The sequence below is a fragment of the Herpailurus yagouaroundi genome, unplaced genomic scaffold (assembly GCF_014898765.1).
Source record: "Herpailurus yagouaroundi ecotype Mexico unplaced genomic scaffold, PumYag 164, whole genome shotgun sequence".
NCBI classification, from domain to species: domain Eukaryota; kingdom Metazoa; phylum Chordata; class Mammalia; order Carnivora; family Felidae; genus Herpailurus; species Herpailurus yagouaroundi.
The window spans coordinates 14,037,583-14,058,735 of NW_024412405.1; the positions used below are offsets into that span (position 1 = coordinate 14,037,583).

Genomic DNA, 21,153 nt, shown 5'->3' on the forward strand with positions numbered 1-21,153 from the left:
ATACAAAACTGGTCATGTTGGAATAGTTCCTAAGACAAAAGACAGTAGAAATCATTAGGATGGAAACTATCAAATATGACTACATTCTATCCCTTTGATAAAACTGTTCCAGATTAGCCAGTTGAAAGACATCATGGTTCTTTTCAGCCTGCAAGGAGTAAACATTTCAGTCATTAGCTTTATTTGATGCCGTCCCTTCCTTCCTAACCAGCACAAGTGTGCCATAGGCCGAATGTTTGTGCCCCTTCTTCCCAGTGTTGAAGCCTAAGCCCCACTGTGATTGTATTTAAGAGTTTGGGGCTTTGGGGCAGTGATTTCATCATGGATGGGATTGGTGCCCTTTTATATGGAAAAGAGATAGGGGAGTGCTCCCTTGCCCCAACCCTATGTGAGGGCTCAGCAAAAAGATGAGTCCGAGAACGAGGGAAGCGGGCCCTCACCACACACAGAAGCTGGCAGAGGCTTGATCTTGGACTTCCTGCCTCCAAACTGTTGTTTAAGCCCCACATTCTGAGGTTTTTTGTTACAGCAGCCAGACAAAGATAAGGCGTCTGTGAGTTATGACATCTGGAAAAAAGCTAGACTAATAAGGATAACAAAACGGTATGAAAAGAACAAAGTAAAAAGGCCCTAAATCATTTTGATACCTAAAGCTGATCGATTCTCTTTATGATTGTTACTCACAGTGTAAAGATACATGGTGCTACTCTGCATAGTTATTTACTAATATTGTTTATGTTTGTTCTAAGAAATGTTGCTAATATATTTTCCTAAGGCTATCATTTTTACTTTAAACATCATTTATTTATTTTCTAATTTTTTTAAGTTTATGTATTTTTTAGAGAGAGAGCAAGAGAGCACGAGCAGGGAAGAGGCAGAGAGCCAGGAAGAGAGAGAATCCCAAGCAGGCTCCACGCTGTTAGTGCACAGCCAGACAGGGGCTTGATCTCATGAACCATGAGATCACGACCTGAGCCAAAATCAAGAGTCAGATGCTTAATCACATGAGCTACCCAAGTGCCCCAAATATCATTTTAAAAGCTTCTCGTGATTTTAGTATAAATCAGTGTGTCTGTGTGTGTGTGTACCTTCCTCTAAGCAGAATGCATCTCTAATCTATAAAGGAAGTAAACCACACCATTGCACATAAGGATAACAAATATGACAGGACGCGGCCACTCCATCAGAAGAGAAAACTACCACATAGGACTTCGCTGAGGCGGGGTTCGTACAGAGTTTTTATCATTCAGGAAACTGAGTGCTGGGCAGGTGGTTAATATGAGTGAGAATCCTTCCACGGTCTCCTCACTCGGTGAAATTGGTTCTCTCCCCTCACTCACGCTTGTAAAGCAAACTATATTCCCACCAGAGTCTCACTTCTGTCTCTGGCACTCGGTCAAACTGAGAACTGTTTCAACAAGAGGGCTCCCAGCAGTGCGCCACTTAGCAATCTGGAACATAAAAACAACTTAAAAATGTGTGGGGACAACCGTATCAAAGGTAAATCTAGAACTTGGGTATTCTTTTGCAGGAAATGGATTTGGACAAACTCCAATGTGTATCAGTGGCTTTATCTGAATTTACTGTGGCCCAGCTGGGCCTTGTGCTTTGTGGCCTCAGATCCTACTGCGAGCTCTGGCCGTACGACACACGGGTTTTTCACACCTTCTAGGACTCTTCCCTACAAACAATTATGTGTGCCCGGTGGCCTCTGCAAGGACAAGTGGCAGCAAGGTGAAGCTGCACTACAAACGCTGCGGACCAGCTGCTTTGCATATGAGCTCTCTCAGCCTTCCGAACTTATTTTACTCGCAAGCTTTTAACTGCATTTTGGTTTTCCTTATGAGAGTATATACACCGCAGCGTTACTTTAAATCACCTTGTTTGGCAGGGAAAGAACATAAACATGAATACAATCCCGAAAAATGTATTGGTTGAATTTAATCGGGTTAAAAATTAATTTCAATCTCTGTGGACCATCCTTAACAGGGAAAGTGATGACATCACTTTCTCTTATTAGTTAAGCAGTAAGTGTTTTAGAGACTATGTTTTTAGTTTAAATAAAGTATGAAATCATGTTTTATAGGTAAAGAAATAGTTCTTACACTTCTAACTAAACGCTACAGCTGTGTGGATTTTTTTTTTTTAATTTTTTTTTTCAACGTTTATTTATTTCTGGGACAGAGAGAGACAGAGCATGAACGGGGGAGGGGCAGAGAGAGAGGGAGACACAGAATCGGAAACAGGCTCCAGGCTCTGAGCCATCCGCCCAGAGCCTGACGCGGGGCTCGAACTCACGGACCGCGAGATCGTGACCTGAGCTGAAGTCGGACGCTTAACCGACTGCGCCACCCAGGCGCCCCTGTGTGGATTTTCAAAACTTGCAAACATATCAAATCATTAGCAGTTGTATCACGCACCGTTTGAATAAAAAATCTGAATAAATGTTGCCAACGGATTCTCAAAAGGGCAACAGGAACACTGCAAACATAAGTCCGTATGTAACAGCATTTAGTTAACTGTCCAGTGAAGGTGACAGTTTAGTAGCAGAGAGCCTGGCCATTATATCACTATCTGAATGGTCAGTGGTCTTCTCTAAGACCGAGATGCTAAAACGGCTGGAGCAATTCAGACTGATGTCCTCAGAAGACTTTCAAAGGTCTTCGGGAAAAAGAAGTATTCTCTACATCTCGGAATAGCAGACGGTGAGAAATTGTGTCTCTTGCTGTTAACATTAATACATGACACCGCAGAAAAGATTCGAAACTGGGATTTGGAGGCTCGGCTTCCAGCCTGGCCACTGAGGCTGCAAGACTGAGCAAACCTTGCACCGTATTCACCTGTAGTCACTTCCTTGTCGGTAAAAAGGGAGTCAGGGGATCTGTTCCCACTGAACGCACAGGTTGCTGTAAAGCTCACAGGATGCGCTAGGAAGCCCCGAGTGCCGGGGAAACGCGGGGCGGTGCTTCTTTCCTGTCCCGCCTGCCCGCTGCTGCGAGGACACAGCTTCTCAAAGTGTCAGAAGGGAGGTGAGGAGCTCCTGAGGACAGACAGGCAGGAAAGACTGACCCCGAGTCAAGGAACAAAGCAGCCACCTGCCGCCAGCCTTCGCCTTCTCCAGTCCCCTGGGCTGAGCAGGAGGGGAAGAGGAGCAAGCAGAGCAGGAAAGCCTTCTTTCTCCAGATACAGCTACCTGTGCGGAAGGGGAGGCGAGGCTTTGGGTTGGGTTGACGGAACGGGTCCTGTGTAGAGGGGGTAAGATTTGGGGAAACCAGGATCCTCCTCAAGGCGGGCGGGTGAGAAGGCAAAGGGAAAAAAGCAAAAAAGCCCTGTGTTGACGCAACAGAGGGGGAGCGTGGGGAAACCTGCTCCCTGCTCCAGCAAGGGTGTGCTGAAAAACCAACAAAGCCAGACCAGGACTCCGGTCCCTGAACTGCCTCTAGCTAGTTCTGTGAATTTAGCAAATTAACTTCATCTCTTGGTTCCCAGTTTCTTGAACTATAAAGTGAGCTGGACTAGGTTTCCAAGGCGCGCTTCAGCTTCGAAGCTAAAAATCAGGACCTAGTGGGCCATTCCCACAATCAGTACGTATCATTGGCCAAGTGATGGCTGACAGCTTAGCACTCTTCTTGGCACAACACCCAACAGGATGATCTTTTTTTTTTTTTTTTTTTAGTGTTTAGTTTTGAGAGAGAGAGAGAGAGAGAGAGAGAGGAGACAGAGAATGGGGGAGGTGCAGAGAGAGGGAGACACAGCATCTGAAGCAGGCTCCAGGCTCTGAGCTGTTAGCACAGAGCCCGTTGTGGGACTCGAACCCACGAACCGTGAGATCATGACCTGAGCTGAAATCAAGAGTCAGACACTTAACCGACTCAGCCACCCAGGCGCCCCTCCTTGGTATTTCTTTTAAGAACGTGAGCAGGGTTATGGTCATGCAGCTCAAATAATCTTATATTTGTTTATAGTCTGCAAACAGTTGTTTTATCGACATGATTTTTACAGTGTTTATTGTATTCATGATCATGATTACATGACGTATTGATGAATAAAACTAGCTCTGCCTAATGCACTGAATGGATCATCAGACACTCAGGCTTGAGTATCACTCGGCTGTAGAATGCCGACAGGCTTCTCAGTGAGGTAGCTTCACAGAGTTCACAACATTTGATGCTTGCCAATGGATTCCAGTGGTTTTTTTAATGGCTTTCCAATAGTCTCATGTTGTTTTCTCTTTTTTGGTAACTGTCCTGATATGTGTGTATGCATATGTATGTGTGTATGTATGTTTTACTTCTGGTTGTGCCTAAACTTGGCCAACTGCCAAAATAATTGGGAATTTAAAAAAGTACTGATCCCCAGGCCCTACTCCAGACCTACTGGATCTGAACTTATGGGACCAGAGACCCACAAAGAGGCTATTAAAAAATATATATATCTACATGTGTAAGCTCTGAAGACTACTCGTGCGGGTCAGCAGGGTTTTGAAGACACTGGCCTAATCTGTTGCTTCGTGACCTCAAACCATACTGTGTTGACATAGTTCATAGTTTTCCACTGCGGCAAATCCAGAATCAATTCCTTCTTCCCTTCATTTATTCACCAGTGATAAGGTGTAGACAGAAACCACTACGGTCAACGCCTTTAACTTCCTTTGGAGGGAAGCGTATGAAAAGAAGGCCATGCTGAGGCGCCTGGGTGGCTCAGTCGGTTAAGCGGTTAGGCTCTTACCACTCTTGAATTCAGCTCAGGTCACAATCTCACAGTTTGTGTCATGCTGCATTCTTCTAAGTCACTTTTGCACAAGCAGGTTGAAGTACAATTGTCTCTGAATTCAGGAATGAAAATCAGGAAGATTTTTAAAAAATTTTTTTTAACGTTTATTCATTTTTGAGACAGAGAGAGACAGAGCATGAATGGGGGAAGGTCAGAGAGAGAGGGAGACACAGAATCTGAAACAGGCTCCAGGCTCTGAGCTGTCAGCACAGAGCCCGACGCGGGGCTCGAACTCATGGACCGCGAGATCATGACCTGAGCCAAAGTCGGACACCCAACCGACTGAGCCACCCAGGCGCCCCAAAATCAGGAAGATTTTTATAGGTCCCCTTAGTCAACCTTCCCCTCATGTTAAAAATCTCATCTACCAAGAGAGTCTCAAGGCAAAATGTCAAACCACTCGAGGCTCCAACCACTTCCATGACAACCTCACCAAATGGCTATATTTGAACATCATTAGTGATGCGGAACTCATATCTCAAACAACCCATTCTGTCCTTTCTGTCAGTTCTGTTAAACATTAGTATTAAAAAGCCAGTGTTAAAAGGTTTATCCCTCTCGTGAGCTGTCATTTGTAACATCTTGGCCCTTCCCATAGGTCCTAGTTCTTGTACTCTTTAGAATATAGAAATCTGTTTCTCCAGAATGCAAATAGGTTTTCTTTCTCCTCTCCCTGCTCAAATTAAATAAGTACAGTCGACCCTGAACAATGTGGGAATTGGGGCACTGACAGCATACAGACTTCCCCAAAACTTAACTGCTAGTAGCCTACTGTTGACTGGAAGCCTTACTGATAACAAAAGCAGTCATTTAACACATACTTTGTTATATGTATTATATACTTTATTCTTATAATAAAGTAAGCTAAAAAAAGAAAATGTTAAGAAAGTCCTAAGAAAGAGGGGCACCTGGGTGGCTCAGTCGGTTAAGCGTCAGATTTCGGCTCAGTGGTTTTTTAATGGCTTTCGGTTTTTTAATCGGCTCAGGTCATGATCTTGCGGTCCGTGGGTTCAAGCCCCGCGTCGGGCTCTGTGCAGACAGCTCAGAGCCCGGAGCCTGTTTCAGATTCTGTGTCTCCCTCTCTCTCTGCCCCTCCCCTGCTCATGCTCTGTCTCTCTGTTTCAGAAATAAATAAACGTTAAAAAAATTTTTAAAAAAATCCTAAGAAAGAGGAAACACGTTTACAGTACTGTACTCTATTTATTGAAAAAAATCTGCATATAAGTGGATCTGCACTGTTCAAACCCATGCTGTTCAAGGGTCAGCCATAATAATGATGAAAATCCCAGCGATATTTAAATAGGTAAGGAGGAAAATGAAAGACATTTTTAATCCCATTTCCATGAGAATAATCTAACTTTCTGGTATATATCCTTCCAGACTATTTTCCTATATGAATCTACATAAACATAGATATTAGCTTTTGTAAAAAGAGACCGTACCAATTATATTTGAAATTTCCATTTCAATAAATGATGTAAGTTTTATTAATGGCTAAGTAGTATTACATTTTATAGACTCTATACTCTAACTGTACCATAATTTAATTACTTCTTCCCCATTAATGCATTTTTTTTACTGATTCATAAACAGCAGTCTGATGAGCTACACTTAGACGTGTGATTTCTGTCTCAAAGGTATATGTAATATGTGTGTAGGTGGGCCAGAAAAATCATGTTTCTAAGTTCATCAGATTGTTGTGCACACACACAGAGTCTTAACTGGCATCCCAAAAGTTGTCTTACAACCAGTAGTGGGTAAGTTAAGAGTGCCTGTTTCTGCAACCGTGGGACTGATATTTTTAATCTTTCAGTAAAGTATTGTGGCAGTCCTGAAGAAAAAGGATTGTTTTTGGCTAGGAGGTGACAGCTTCTACCACAGCTTGCTAGCACGAAATATCAATACTTCTTGTGAGGATGGAAACCGTGAGCTAAGTAAGGCTGCTCTCTTCCTCTAGACTGACTTGTTTGGAAGTGACAAAATATTTCATCTTCAAAGGGCCCTTCTGGTAATTTAGCTTGAATAATGAAACCACAGTCCTCTGCTCTGACTTTCTGCTGGTTTCAGAATGCATCCTGAAGAAGAGAGAGAAATCTGTAAATGTAATACAAAAATTAAGCGTGGAGAATAATGACACTAAAAAGACATTCAAAGCTATCAGGGACACTCCATACCAAGGTTAATAAACATAATCTGCCTTCCTAGAAATTAAGAGCTGGCACTGTATCAGAAGAATCGATTCCTCGTAGTTTGTGAGGGACCAATTGATCATGACAATGCAACTGAGGCATTTTAAATGTTGTATTAAAAACCAACTGAGGGAGAAAATATTTTTACATCTGATAAAGGATTTATTATCCAAAACATACAAAGGAGTCTTGAAACTCAACAATAAGAAAACCATCAACCCAATAAAAAATCAGTCAAAGACCTTAACAGACACCTCATCAAAGAAGATATACAGGTGGCAAATAAACACATGAAAAGATGCTCTACCATCATATGTCATCAGGGAAATGCAAATTAAAGCAATGAGATACTGCTACACTCCTACTAGAGTGGCCAAAATCCAGAACACTGACACCACCAAATGCTGAAGGATGTGAAGCTATAGGAACTCTCATTCACTTCTGGTGGGAATGCAAAATGTTTAGCCACTTGGGTGGTTTCCTACAAAACTACACATACTCTTACCATGCAGTCTAGCAATCCCAAGTATTTACCCAAAGGAGCTGAAAACTTGTGTCCACATAAAAACCTGCACATGGATGTTTGTAGCAACCTCACACATAATTGCCAAGATTTGGAAGCAACCACGATATCCTTCAGTAGGTGAATGGATAAATAAACTGTGGTCCGTCCAGACAATGGGATTTCATTCAGCAGTAAAAAGGAGTCAGCTATCAAGCCATGAAAAGACAGGGAGGAACCCTAAATGTACATTACTAAGTGAAAGAAACCAATCTGGAAAGACTACATACTGTACGATTTCAGCTATATGATATTCTGCAAAAGACAAAACTATGGAGACAAGTTAACAGATCAAAGGTTGCCAGGAGTTGGGGTGGGAGACGGGAAGGGATGAACAGGTGCAACACAGTATTTTTAGGGCAGTGAAAATACTCTGTAGGATACCATAATGATGGATGCATGTTATTAAACATTCGTCCAAATCCACAGAATGTACAACACCAAGAGTAAACTCTAAGGTAAACTGTGGACTTTGGGTGATTACGATGTGTCAATGCAGGTTCATCAATTGTCACAAATGTACTACTGTGGTGGGAGATGTTGATAATGGGGGAGGCTATGCATGTGTAGGCAGGGATTATATGGGAAATCTCTGTATGTTCCTCTCTTTTTCTTTTCTCCTTTCTATCTTCTGCCCACTTTGCTGGGAAGATGACCACAACTGTAGAAACTGTGTAGCAGTGCAAAAGGCTATTAAACAATTTATCTAACATTTATAAAACACTCCATGCAACAAAAGCAGAATATATTCTTCCCAAGTGCTCCTGGAACATTCACTAGGATAGACCATATTTGGGCTATAAAAACTGTAACAAATGTCAAAGAATTGAAATGATACAAAATATGTTCTCAGACCATAATGGAATTAAATGAAAAATTATTAACAGGAAGATATGAGAAAATCTACAAATGTTTGGAAACTGAACCATATACTTCTAAATAACCCATGGCTTAAAGAAGACATCACAAGGAAAACTAGGAAAGATTTAATGGAAAGAAAATAAAAATATACCCAAATTTGTGGGACACAGTTAAAGCAGGTCACAGAGAACTATCATAGCATTAAATGTCTATATTTGAAAAGAAGAAATGTCTCAAGCCAGTGATCTATGCTTCTACATTAAGAAACTAGAAAGAGCACAAAATAAATCCAAATTAAGCAGAAAGTAAAAATAATAAATAGGAAAAATCAAATAAATCAAAGACAGAAAAACAATATAGTAAATCTAAATAGAAATAGACCTAAATAGAAAACTAAAAAAACTAGTTCCACATCAGTAGAATTGACAAACCTCTAGCCACACTAAGAAAACAAGGACACAAATTAATGAGATCAGAATGAAATAGGAAAAATCACTACAGACCCTACAGACCTTGGAAGAATATGCTTCTGAAAGAGAAACTTAGGTGAAACGCACCAATTCCTTGCAATGATTAACTTACATGATGTCATCCATGCTCCCCTACTCAGGGGCTGACAACAGCTTTCCACTGTTAACCATGTCATATATAAACTTTTCCATTTAGTTCTTCAGCTATCCAAACTCTTGCCCTTCATATTTAATTCAACCTTATTTCCTACAACTTTCCAAAGAGAATCTTCTGCTCTTAATTCTGTCTCCTTGTTCATGGTGGTCATCTAACTATAGTGGTCCTCACCAATCAAGTTATTTTCAAGGTTTTATTTAAATTCCAATTAGTTAACATACAGTGTAATATGAGTTTCAGGTGTAGAATTTAGTGATTCATTACTTCCTACCAGTCAAATTCTAACTGCCATTCAAAGCTCAGGTCAAATTTCATCTCTTTTAAAATCTTCCCTTATTTTTGTAACCAATTAGTTCGGTTGTCTGAACTCTTATTTACATTTTATATTGAGCATAGGAGTGCTGGGTGTGTCTCTCTTTGTTGAGCATCTGACTTTAGCTCAGGTCATGATTTCACGGTTGGTGAGTTTGAGCCCCGCAATGGGCTCACTGCTGTCAGCATGGAGTCTGCTTTGGATCCTCTGTCCCCTTCTCTCTGCCCCTCCCATGCTTAAGCTCTCTCTCTCAAAAATGAATAAAACATTAAAAAAAAGAACTTGGGGTGCATAGGTTTTCATGAATACATCTCTTGAGTACCCACTAGGCATGGTGTGAGGCACTGGAGATATACGACAAATGAAGTCCCTGAAGTTTACATTCAAAAATTGGAGGAAACACTATACACAAACAGACAATATAACGAAAGACTGTGATGGCTGTTACAAAGAAAATCGATATTACTATGTAATAACCTGCGTAGGCCAATATTAATTACACTGGGTGATCAAAGAAGGCATTTCCAGGAGATGAAATCTAAGCACAAGCTTGAGGATTGAGAGTTGAATGAGCCATGGGAAAAACCAGGAATGAAACCTTTTAGGCAGAAGAAGATTTTAAAGATAGGCAGTAGGAAAGTAGTAGGCTTATTCAAGGAACAAAAAGGAGACTAGCATGGTTACATCATAAAGAGCAAGGGGAGAGAAGAGCATGAGGGATGAAGAGGACCGATGGCTACTATTCTAAGGACAGGAGAAAGAGGAGAAAGCTACTGAAGGACTTTCGGCAGGGAAGTTACATGGCGTATGTGTTAAGAGATCAGTGTGGCTAACATACAGAAAATGGATTTTAGGGTCACAAAAGTAGCAGGAAGATAAAAGACACCTGAAGTGGTCTAGGCAGGAGACAGCAAGGACTTGAACTGGGATGATGGCAATGGCAGTAGAAAAAAAAAAAAAAAGACATGAAATATATTTGGAAATTGCACCAACAAGACATACTAAGGGGTGGTTGAAAGACACAGAGCAGGTAGTGGTTTTGACAAAAAAAGAGAAATCAGAAATGACTCATAGGTAAACTATTGTTTTTATAAGTATAGTTTTATCGTATGACTAAGAATATAAGACCACAAAGGGAACTACCATATGCCTTCTATTACCCTGTTTCTAATACACTTTCGCTGTGACCGTGTTTAAAATGATCCTGGCTATCCAAATCACTACTTCTTACAAAGAAGATTCTGGTATATCATGGAGTTCTTAATGAGCATTAAAGACCACCTCCTCTTAGCATTTACAAAATGCTTAGAGTTTACAAAATGATGATTTTCCCATAGAACTGGCTACTTCCTTTTCCTACAAAATTTTTATTTTTAAAATATCCTACTCAGGTTACTCACTTCATGTTTCTATTAATATTACTTTAGATTTCCACCCATCCTTCACTGATTATACCTGGGAGTCTCTTTAAAGGCCTATATTTTTTTTCCATATGTGACATGTTATCTTACTGGGTAAGGTAACAATCATTTGCCACTCAAATTTTACCTTATTAAAGGTCTTCCCATATACTCTCAACTCACTATTAATAAAAAGAGAATGATATTTTAGCCTTCAACTCTTACCAGTTGGACATTTTGTTTACTTCTGAAAATCTGTGAATGATAATCATGCAACACTGTAATTGTACTATTTTTAAAGCTCCTTCTAAATTATTGCTTTAATGAAGTCTTAAAAGTCTTAAAAATATATTAAATAGGATACGAAAAAGGAAAGGTTAATAAACTGGGCTTCATTAAAATTAAGAATTTTTTTTTATTTATTTTTTTTAATGTTTATTTATTTTTGAGACAGAGAGAGACAGAGCATGAACAGGGGAGGGGCAGAGAGAGAGGGAGACACAGAATCGGAAGCAGGCTCCAGGCTCTGAGCCATCAACCCAGAGCCCGACGCGGGACTCGAACCCACGGACCGCGAGATCGTGACCTGAGCTGAAGTTGGACGCTTAACCGACTGAGCCACCCAGGCGCCCCTAAAATTAAGATTATGTTCATGGTAAAGAAACTATTAAGCAAGTGAAAAGGTAAGCCAAAAATTGGGAAAAGGTATTTGCAATACATGTATCTAACACAGGACTTCTATCCAGAATGTATAAAGGACTTCTACAAAAGAGAAGAAAACAACAATACAATTTTTAAATGGACAAAGCACTGGAGTAGGTATTTCTTAGGAGAAGACACCCAAATCATCATGAAGCAAATGAAAAGGTGCTCAACACCATTACACACCAGGGAAACAAAAACTAAACTCACAACGAGGCACCACAGGAATCTTCCCAGGTTAGCTAAGATTAAGACGACTGACAATGTGAGCGCAAGATTAAGTTGGTACAAATACTTTGGAAAATCATTTGGCAGTATTTACTCATGCTGCAAATATGCATTCGTACCCAGTAATCCCATCCCGAGGTATACTCCCAAGAGAAAGTGTACATGAGTGCAACCCCAGATACGTACTAGAATGTTCACAGTAGCGTTAATGGTAACGGCCCCAACCCACCCCCAGAAGAGATGACGGAATCGTGGTACGTCCATTTGAGGGGAACTACTGCGGCTTAGGAAAGAATTAGCTCCTGCTACCAGCAGCATAGATGAATCTCACGAAGGGTACCTGGAACAACAGAAGCCAGGAGCCCAGGAACAGACGTGACTGATTGTGCTGGTCTTTGGGCCTGCAGTGACAGGGTGGGACACAAGGGAAACCGCTGTGCTGCTCGAAATTTGTGTCCCGGACATTCAGCCGGGATTTGACTATACGGGAGAGGCATCCAAGCTGGACATCTAAGATGTATGCACTTTACTGCACAGAAGTGATACTTCAATAAAAAATAATAATAAATTAAAACAGAAAAAAAATCAATAAAGAAGATAATTATCTAAATGATTTCCTCATTAAAATTGGAACAGAAAATAACCTTCAGGACAAATTGAGCGAGCATGCATGTTGGCTACGGGGTTTTTCAGTCACAGAAAGTGCAGGATTCAGTCGATCAGTTAGTTTATTACTCAGCTGAACACTGCTAATCAATTTTACATTTCTGTCCAAGTTCTGTGCTGTTTAATTTATACTCAAAATTGCCTGAGGACTGAAAGCGTAAGGAATGCTAATACTAAAGAGCACGTCACTGGAAATAAAAATGATAATTTTGAACATTTTCTTCACTCTCAGATTTATAAATTGGATCCATCTAACCTTAGTTCTTTTTGGGCATATCAAGATACCACAGTACTTCAAATACCTATGTTAGAAAGAAAAAAAAAATCTTGATGACTACATTTAACCTGGCTTTTTATATATTAGAAATGGGCATCTTCTACCCCAGGAATGTGTGTAAGGAAGTGTTCACAACTAGAAGCCTAAAACCTTGTCACTTAAAAACCAAATGCAAAAAATTAACCAGTTGATTCTCTTATTTTTTTTTTTTAATTTTATGTTTATTTATATTTAAGAGAGACAGAGACAGAGACAGACAGAGCACAAGCAGGGGAGGGGCAAAAAGAGAGGGAGACACACAATCTGAGGCAGGCTCCAGGCTCCGAGCTGCCAGCACAGAGCCCAATGCGGGGCTCGAACCCATTAACCGTGAGATCATGACCTGAGTCAAAGTCAGTCACTTAACTGACTGAGCCACCCAGGCGCCTTATTTTTTTTTTTTTAAAGCGTAATATCCAAGATACCCAAAATAAGGTATTAGAAAGCAGTTGTTGCTCTGTATTTGATACTTTAATATGCAGCTAAATTTTAGTGTGTGTTTTAATGTATATTTGGTCTACCAAATCAAAATCTATCGTTTTAAAAATCTGTCAACAAAGTATGGGTCTTCCTACATAATTTAAATAGCAGGGAAAGTTCACGTTGAGACACATAAATGAAGAACACACAGCTTTCATCTATCGAAGGAACAAATGTGTCCAGAAACAAAACGTGCGTTTTACCTTTAGTGAGAGTTGAAATCCGAAACCTGTGCATCACAAAACAAGTCCCGCTCTTGTTCTTGAGAAGACTACACTGAGTCAGCTGCTCAGGCACATGCAGGTTGTCTGAACGGTTACCTAACTCTCCGTTTATTAACTTATGGAATACGTCTTCTCGACACTTCTTCATTTTAGCATTTCTGATGAAAATGTTTATGAATGAGAATTCCTCTGTAGCTGGTACACAGTTAAAGTTCAATTACAAATACTTTTCAGAAGCCATCTCTCCGAATGGAGACGATTTAAAGATGCAGCAAAGCTATGAAGAGCTAAAACTTTTTAGGAACTTTTAAATTATGAACAAAAGAATATTTGCCTTGGGAGACTGTTCCACTATTGTAGTAAGATAATAAAATATTTCTTACTTTCCAAATTACAATACAAACAGCACCAGAAACACCTGGGTGGCTCAGTCAGTTAAGCGTCCAACTCTTGATTTCTTTCAGGTCACGATCCCATGGTTCGTGGGATCGAGCCCCGCACTGTGCTCTGGGCACAGGAGCCTGAGGCCTGCTTCGCACTGTACCTCTCCCTCTCCGTCTCTCTCTGCCCTTCCCCTGCTCGTGCTCTGTCTCCTTCTCAAAAATAAATAAACATTAAAAAATTGCACAATGAAGGAGCTGGAAACTATCACCATTGGTGGAGATTATGGTGCCCGACAGCAACCATTGGAAATGAAGAGCTACAGATACTGTGGCAGAATTCAAACCAACCCTGAAGTGAAAGAAGTTATAAACCGTTCTAAGAAGTCTCTGTGGGAACCAGCAAGGGAGAGTGGCTGGTAAGCAAAAAACGTCTTCAACAGTCTTTAATAGTCATCAGGTTTGGGATGAGGGGCTGTAGTAGGTCTAGTGCGGTGATTACAGAGGATGAGGAGAGCAAGGATTATTGGACGTGAGACAATCTGTCCCTTCATTTACATTCCTGCTATAGAAACCCTTCCATTTCCAAAAGAACTCATTCCTGAGCTAAGTAACCGCTTCCTAACTGGTCCCACCTCCAATTCTTCACCTCTGTACTCTATCCTATATGCCACTTCCACAACTATTATCTTAAAACATTGCACAGTTTTCTCCCCATCCCCCCAAGCCACTTGACTAGACAAAGCTTATCCCTAGGCTAAGAGTCAAGGTCAACTGCAATTTGGTCAACGGCTAAAATCCTCATGGAGTGCATTATAAGGGAGAGAGAACTGGATTTGGGTTTCAGGTAACTAGAAAAAGCCGAGCTCTGCTCCCTTGGATGTCATGTGACCTTTCTGAGCTGCAGGTTCCTTATTTGTGACAGAAATTTTAACGATACTTAGGAATTATGTTGAGGAACACGATGGTGATGACTTTACTAATAATAGCTAGCATCTGTAGACGGCTTAGTAGGGGCCAGGCACTGCACTAAGCACTTTACATGAATTAGCCATTAAAGTATTATGGATACTGTAAAATACTACAGAAATGCTGATTACTCTTTTCTAAGTTCTCTCAAACCATCTGCCAGTCAGTCAGTTCTAGAATCTTAATTGTGGTGATATAGCTGTAAAAATGTACCAAAAATGTCAGACATAGTATCTGACCTCCTCTGTGTCTGGCTCCCATTCGCCTGGCAAGGATGGCCAAATCTAACCGTCTACTGAAGACCATTTGGTTTTCGAAGAAAACAGAATAAATACTACTCCTTCTAATATCAAAGGCTGACAATCTTCTCCAAACCGAAGTTTCTTTTCTTACTCCGGTCACCTTCTCACCCCAAACACCGCTAAGTCGTTAGTATGAACCATGGCTCTGAAGCCCTAGTAAGTTAATGAAAGAAAATCGAAAACAAAACAAAACTCTAGGCCGAGTGAGGAGTTCTGAGATAAAGTCTTGTTTCTGCTTTACACCAGCTGTGCTACCTTTGCAGTTACATCAGGGGCCTCAGAAGGACGAGGGCTATGAACGTCCTACATATAGCTCTACCTCCAGTGCTGGAATCAATCCTCTTATAGACACACAAAATAAAGTGAGTTAGGGGCACCCGAGTGGCTCAGCTGGTTGAACATCTGGCTTTGGCTCAGGGCATGATCTCATGGTTCATGGGTTCGAGCCCCATGTCAGGCTCTGTGCTGACAGCTCGGAGCCTGGAGCCTGCTTCAGATTCTGTGTCTCCCTCTCTCTCTGCCCCTCCCCTGCTCGTGCTCTCTCTCAAAAAATAAAAAGCGAAAAAAATAAAAATAAAAAATAAATGGAATGAATTAATGAAATGATGATCTTCCAAGATGACAGCTTTTGCATGTAGACTACGGTGGAAATGTCACAGAAACAATGCAAGCATATCCAGGATCACCAGGCTGAAAAAAGCATTTTTGGATGTATACTACTGAGAATAGTTTCTTTTATGTTCTTTATCATGCCTTGCATTAGCTACTCAAATGCTTAACATGATTCATGGTGGCATGGGGGGGGGGGTCTCCAGATATTTGGGAGCAAGAGGGCCAAAATCCAGAAATGTAATGACCTGAAGGGACCTTTACTAATTCGGCAAACTTTCTAAGTGTCAGGTGCTGGATAGCAAAATGGAAGCAGTTTAGCACCAAATAAATACATGAAAGAAACTTGTCTTGTTAACATAGATGGTAGTTTATGTCAAAGGGTATAAACCTATGCTTAGATTTTTCTGCGGAAACTAAACTTTAATATATTATGTTCTTAATACAATCAAATCTGCTCTTCAAAGTTAATTGTATGTAGGTGGGAACAGTAAAATGACACGGGGCAGGTACTCTGTGAGGACACGTACGCTGTGAGGGCAGGCGGTAGGTGCTCGCATTAACCTGCCATCTTTTAAGAGTTAAGATACAACATCAACTCATTCACTTATTGTTTATCTTTAATAATATTTTAAGACCTTCACAGAGAAAGATAGTGCTCTTCTATCAAAGTAACTTCTAAAATAACATGTTAACCTAAACATGTTTTGTTGTTTCAGATAATTATTGCTGCATTTAAAAACCAAACAAAAATCCTGCTCCAAAACTTAATGGCTTGACATAACCATTTTCCTATTATTTCAGGAATTTAGGCAGAGCTGAGCTGGGCAGTTCTTCTGGCGGGGCTCACTCAGTGGTGCTCGGTTAGGGTCGGGCTGAGCGGAAGGTCAAAGATGGCCTCACCGCCGGCCTGGAATGTTGGTGGGCATGGCTAGTCTCCACTGTAGTCTCAGCCCTCTTCATGCATTCTCCAGCACGGCAGCTCAGGGCTTCCAATGACCATGGTGGAAGGTGCTTAGTCTTGTTAGTGACTAGGCCCAAGACTTGCTTAGCATCACTTTGGCCACACTCTGTTGGTCAAAGTAGTCGCAGGCCAGCCCAGATTCAAGGGGAACGGAAACGGATCCTCCTCTCAATGGGAGTTGTGTCAAAGAATGTGCAGCCATCTTTAATCCAGCATGCTTAGAGAAAATGAGGTCATCTTTAAAAACCGAATAAAACGTCATCAGTATTTGTTGATCCAAATTAACAAATGCAGTACAAAAGGATGTTGGCCAGGTCAAAGGAAGAGACTCTATACATAGACTAGACATCATGAACATCTATTTAAATTGTGATGATACTAAAAACAGGGGATTTGAGGTAAGAGTGTAGAATGGGCATATAATTTATTGCCCAGAGACACTTCTGAGATAGAAATGGGTACTGTAAATAATGTGCCATGGACACAGGCAGACACCTGAACTGTCCAGGTAGTCCCCTTTGGAGAAAGGGGACCAGATCAAAGCAGTGATACTTAATCAAAGGAAAAGATATAAGGGATTGTGAGAAGCCCATCAGTATGGTCTCCAAAGAAAAGCTTCCAGACTCATTATTTAAACAGGATGTGCTGATGAGAGCCATGGACCCAATCTCCTTTCCCCAAACAGTCCCTTCTTCCATAAACGTCCAAGCGTTTCTTTCAACGAAACCAGATGACGTGCTCAGGGTGGTCTTAGGAGTAAGCGTTTTCTGTCATCAAGGGTAGCCTTTCAAAGGTACGTACCTCTGGGACTGGGGTGCTGACTTGTTAGGCCTGGGTGTAAATGTGCCATGAGGGCTGCTTTCCTCTGGGCAACTGCTGCTGGTGGCCACGGCATGGTCCCTGCCGAGCCCGAATGCAGCCAGAGGATCCTTCCCACCCAGCGCCCCACGCAGCAGCTCAGGTCCTTCCTCACTAAAGGCCGCAGCACGCCGAACCCGGTTAATGGCCATTTGAGAGCAAGGACAGAGTTTATGCAAACGTTACTGTTCCTCGGCGTGAGACCACCGAAAAAGAAGTTGTGTGTCCTTACAATAGTGCACAAACTGAATTAACCATGAAGAAGTTCTTTCCTCATCTCCTGCTCTTCAAAAGTATGCTAATAAAGTTGTCTCAATTTCCAGTTAGCTCTGAAGCATGTGCGCGTACATGTATTTAACTATCTGTCTGAGCCATGGCATCCAGCCCTCCACGGTACCAACAGTACTGATAGCCGGTGTTTGTTTGGAGTGTTGGTTCAAAAGCAGATAAAGAACAGTCTTGAGTGTATGTGGGTCATTTGAGTGGAGGTGGGGGTGACATTCTGGATAGTATAATTTTACATATACCGTATTTGGATATTTCAGTTTTGCTAAATGCAAAGACAAAAAAGATACAAAGGTAAAGCTTATTCATTTCTTTTTTTTTAATGGCTATTTATTTTTAAGAGAGAGCGAGTATTCGCGGGGGAGGGGCAGAGAGAGGGGACAGAGGATCCCAAGCAGGCTCTGCACTGACAGCAGTGAGCCCGATGTGGGGCTTGAAACCATGATCCCTGAGATTACGACCGGAGCAGAAGCTGGACGCTCCACCCACTGAGTCACTCAGGTGCCCCTACTCTTCATTTCTTAATCTATGTTCGATTATCCTTGATAATCAACTAGTATCTTTAACTAGTCCCCAGCTATCTTCCCGGAGGACTAGCTAATCTACTGTTCTTAATTTTCCACAAATTAGTTTACTTTTCTAATGCTTTCTAAAATAACAATTCTGCTCAAACCATTTTACAACCAAATATAAACAGAAAATAAGATTTCATTTCCAAGGAGGATCAAAATATACTAAACATAATGAAGTAAATATATAATCGTTGGCATTACTCTTACAGGCAAAGTTTTCATTTCTACAATGAGTTACAACACATGAAAAAAGTCCTTAGAAAAGGAGGTCCTGGTAAAAGCAATGTTTTTTGGTGGAAAAATATTTTGGAACTTAGAAATCAAATTGTTTTAAAAAGCATTTTGTCCCTCTCTCTATATATGTAATTAGCTCAACACTGTCAAATATATACTCACTTACAGTACATGCTGGCATACCAGAAGGCCAGATACTATCTTGTACTGATTTTGCTTAATGCCCAGGGCAATGTTATGCAAATGAAGTGGGTTAAAGCATAGTATTTAATGTTGACAGTGATGACTTCTTTTTAAAATTTTTTTAATGTTTATTTATTTTTGAGAGAGAGAGAGAGAGAGGAAGGGCCAGAGAGAGAGGGAGACACAGAATCTGAAGCAGGCTCCAGGCTCCGAGCCGTCAGCACAGAGCCCGATGCGGGGCTCGAACTCACGAACCGCGAGATCGTGACCTGAGCTGAAGTCGGACGCTTAACCGACTGAGCCACCCAGGCGCCCCGACAGTGATGACTTTTATACAAAGACAAATAAAACTTCTGGAATCAATTTATTAAAAAGCTCGGTCAACATTTCTCGGTCTCTAAACTATCTATCCCTACCTACCTACCTACCTATCTAAACTGGCCATTGAAGAGTGTTGTTTTTGTTTTGTTTTGTTTTTTTAATTTTTTTTTTCAACGTTTATTTATTTTTGGGACAGAGAGAGACAGAGCATGAACGGGGGAGGGGCAGAGAGAGAGGGAGACACAGAATCGGAAACAGGCTCCAGGCTCTGAGCCATCAGCCCAGAGCCTGACGCGGGGCTCGAACTCACGGACCGCGAGATCGTGACCTGGCTGAAGTCGGACGCTTAACCGACTGCGCCACCCAGGCGCCCCAAAGAAGAGTGTTAAAATGATCTTTAACCCCATGAATAGTTTCTGGTATTCATAAAAAGGTCTATTACCATTACCAACATTTTCAAGAAGAAGTGTTATTTAACAAATACTTACTATATGCCTCATCACTTTTTGTAATGTGTTCTTTGTACTTAAAATATATGTACTGAAAATCATCACAATTCTTTGTGAGTCACAAAAACATACTGTCACCAATTATAGCCAACACAGTCTCTACTGGAAGGCAAAGACAAAACCCCCAGAGTCTATGCTATAATTTCTATAACATACTGTACTAGGACTTCACACCCAGACGAGAAAGCAGTGGGAAAAAAATGGAAATGCAATACTAAATTAGCTATATAGCTATCTAGATACGGTAAGGCAAGTCTAACTCTGAAGAAAACGTGGGGCAGTATACCGTTTTATAAAGTCAGATGAGGGGCGCCTGGGTGGCTCAGTCGGTTGAGCGTCCGACTTCAGCTCAGGTCACGATCTCGCGGTCCGTGAGTTCGAGCCCCGCGTCGGGCTCTGGGCTGATGGCTCAGAGCCTGGAGCCTGTTTCCGATTCTGTGTCTCCCTCTCTCTCTGCCCCTCCCCCGTTCATGCTCTGTCTCTCTCTGTCTCAAAAATAAATAAACGTTAAAAATAAATAAATAAATAAAGTCAGATGAATACTTAGACTTCATTCCTATTTGTGTGATTTTTGGCGAAACTTTACTACTGATATTTTAGGGTTACCATGTAAAGAAACACTACATTCATTACCTCATCAGTATTATACCCATATTACAGACAAGGCCGTTGAGATGCAGATAATGTTAACTTGCCTCTAATTACATGACTAAGTACTGCAACTCAGCTTTAACCAGATTAACACTTGCCATCTTTATAAATAAGATCAGTTTGCATAAAAAAATAAAATGCCAAATTAGAGCAATTATCATATATACGGTAGTTGTTATATTCCCTGGAAATCTAAGGATGGATGTATTTAGAGTTTAGAACAAAACAACAAAATTCTCCATCCTGGGGCAGAGAAAAACACCTGAGATTTCATTTACAGAAAGCTGTAAAGATCCCTAATAGAGAAGAAAATACGAAAATGTAATGAATTATTAACATGATGAGTTATTTCCACATTTGAATTATTAATTTGTAAGGGTTGCTCCTTAGAAAAGCATGAGAGATAACACTCCTAAATGTTTTAAGTAAGGGTTTATGATGTTTCTCTTGGGCATTTCTCCTAAGTGATATCAAGATATATATATATATATATATATATATATATATATATATATATATATAATTATGGTCATCTTCATCTATTTTTACTGTCACAGGGAGAGCTGAATCAATATCATCCTGGACAGAGGCAGCAAACCTCTTATAAAGATCACTTTCCAAAGCTTCTTCGGCAGCATGTGGCAAAGCTGGACCATCCTGCAATCACACGTTCCAGTCTGAATGTCACTACAGCATCTCTTTCTGTCTTAAGTCTTCATGAGGCAGGAGCTATCCTGCCTTACCAGAATGAATAAAATTACACAAGAAATGAGAAAAATGTCATGTTTTTAACACGCACAAACACATGCTTCTTCAAAAGGCAGACTTTATGTATCTTTTTGTTTAGTGTCTGAACTTTATCTTTCTCTGTAACAGAGGTTAGCATGTTACTAACTCAGGTTAGGAAGTGTTTCATTTTTGTAGCATTTATGTAGGGCTGCTGGAAACTGGGAAAGCAGGAAGAAAAGATAAATG

At 40.9% G+C, this 21,153-nt stretch overlaps 1 protein-coding gene across 1 annotated transcript in view; it reads right to left on the reverse strand.

The window, feature by feature from the left end:
* Positions 1–21,153, reverse strand: part of RAP2A (RAP2A, member of RAS oncogene family) — a 36,776-nt gene that overhangs the window by 4,527 nt on the left and 11,096 nt on the right. The window lies entirely within an intron of this gene.